This window comes from Pundamilia nyererei, unplaced genomic scaffold, assembly GCF_000239375.1.
Source record: "Pundamilia nyererei isolate P.nyererei 1_Seehausen unplaced genomic scaffold, PunNye1.0 scaffold00015, whole genome shotgun sequence".
In the NCBI taxonomy this organism is placed as follows: Eukaryota; Metazoa; Chordata; class Actinopteri; order Cichliformes; family Cichlidae; genus Pundamilia; species Pundamilia nyererei.
The window spans coordinates 2776336-2778817 of NW_005187416.1; the positions used below are offsets into that span (position 1 = coordinate 2776336).

General features: G+C 38.6%; 1 protein-coding gene across 1 annotated transcript in view; it reads right to left on the reverse strand.

The window, feature by feature from the left end:
• tmem132e (transmembrane protein 132E) overlaps positions 1-2482 on the reverse strand; it is a 135273-nt gene that overhangs the window by 54295 nt on the left and 78496 nt on the right. The gene's annotated exons all lie outside the window — the stretch shown is intronic.

Genomic DNA, 2482 nt, shown 5'->3' on the forward strand with positions numbered 1-2482 from the left:
ACTCTTGACCTAATGTGACGGCTTCGGGCTTGGACACTGCAGTCTCTGCTAGTGGCATGTGCTGTTTGGTCTCTGGGTCATAGCAGGAGACCCAACTCTCATCACCGGTAATGATCCTCGACATGAAGGTTGTGTCAGTTTGACACAGAAGTTGATGTTTGCTTTCAGCACAAGTTTGATGTCCATGGTGAAATCACGCAATCACGTGAGTGGTGAGAACAGGACCTCTACAGAGTTGTCTAAACACGGCTGGAAGAGGAGCTGGAAGCCCCTCTGTGCTGCCTGAGGGGGAGACCTTCAAGGGGAGAGGAGCTAAACTTAAGCTACTTAAGAATCTGCGACGATCAGTTGGACTTCTCCTTTTGCTCTGATAGACCCACCTGTTTTCAGTTTGCATAGTTTCTATCATCGGTTCTGAAAGTGTGTTACATTTCTATCTGGACCAGAAGGGTCATCACTCTCACTCTTTGATATGAAAAAAAAAAGCCTATCTACAAGATACTCTCCTTTCTCAAGGTGACCATATTGGATCCTGACATCTGGAAATAGTAAATGTTGCCTGCTAATAATTGTTTTTTAGGTTTAGGCTAAGACCTAAAAAACAAGCAATCCTTGATAGACTAATTGGAAGCACTCTAAATTCCACTGATGTGAAAACGTTTTAAATTGATCAAGCCTGACTGGTCTCATTGTGCAATTTGTTACAGATCATTTTCTTCATTTTAGTTTGAAAACACAAGCAGGGAAGTATTTTTAGCGATGGCCATGAAATTCCACAACAACTAAAATAGTAAAATGACAAGAATGCCTCCTTTTAGCATTTACATGATGGCTGCGCTTAGCAACTGCAACTGAAAGCAATTACAATAAACAATTCGACCAAGTGAGGAGAGAGTAGAGGTGGCAAATTCTTCCATGCAGCCTGGTTTGGATTGCACATTTTACAGGGCAAAGCCATATAGGCAGAAATCTATTTCTGCAATGCAGCGAAACACATCTGGGTGCAAGATGCATGCTAATCCCAAATATCAAGGAGCCCAGAGATATTAAGCGAACCTTATGTTGCAACAGATGTGAAGCACACAAAGTCATAACTGCAGCTCAAGTATATTTAATGGAGCTTTAGATGCAGAACTGTTGTAATTATGCAAATATATAACAGATAACCAAGAGCTGTTATTAGAAGCACAAAGCCTCAGGAGTTGTCAGTGTAGAGCTCCTTCTTATGTCTTAAAATATTTTTAAAAGCATATTTTCTGCATTGTAAGAGAAAACATTAGCTAACGTTGTACTGGTGGAACAGCTTAACGTTTGAAAAAGGGTTGATGGCCTTCGCTCCTATGAATATGCAAACATCCTCAGAAAAAAGCTTTGAGCAATTCTTAGACATTTACTGCTCCACGCAGTCTGCTGTATTATGCGCCATGAACAAATACGGTTTCATTACTGGCAAAATAGCGGATTTCAATACGCTAAACAACTCCGCCAAAACCACAAGAGAGTTAAGTACAAAGGCAGGTGTAGCTGGATGTTCTCAGCACTGCTTGGCTGGTTAATTTCTCTTTGCTTCCATAATCTTTTTACAACGCTCAATAATTGCCACTTTTCAAAAGGCAAAAGGAAGAGTCCAGATTAGAAGAGTAATGGACACTTGGACTGGTCGGCTCTGAACAATCAGTAAGTCGCTGCAGACGGTGTAGGTGTTGATTGGATGTATGTGCAATGGCAAGCTGTCTGTGTGCAGAATGCTCTGCACACATTGTATACTGAAACTAGACCTGCTGAAGAATGACTGTGCGCTGATTAAAAGGAAAAATAATATTAAAAAAATATAAAATATTAAAAATTAAGTCAGGTTTGCAAGGAAGTAGAAAGTGAATGGCTATTAGACTTTTCAGAAATACGTAAAAATCTTGTACTGTACGGTTACTTGCTACTGTTAAATGACTAATCCCGCAAAAAAATTGCTAGAAAAACACAGGAAATGTACAGTAATGTAACATTTTATATAAACAAAACTGAATACTGTAACTGTTTGCATTCCAAAGTGTAGATTATTCTATTCTATACATTCTCTTCCTGTTTAAATAAATCACTGCAGTCCCGCAAAATACTGGTGACTGTAACAGCCGATATTTTAGTGTTATTTAACAGTAACAAAGTGAAACATCTGTTTTGTGTGCCAGTACTTAGAAATAGGTATCACGTATTTACAAAAATATCTAGAGTATAATGTATTTCTCATTTGCAATATAAAAGACTGGCTCTTATTTACCAAAGCTGTGTTTCTTTCCATTGTATTTAGAGTTTAGTTGTAGTAGAAATGAGTCCCTGTTATTCAGAGCCTTACATAAGCATGTTGCAGCACTAACACATTGTCAGAGTTATATTCTACAAGGGTACTGAGCTTTTAAAGAAACCAACCAGTGTATTATTCTGCTTCTATGGAAGTCACACAATGGCTAATGTAATAGTCCACACA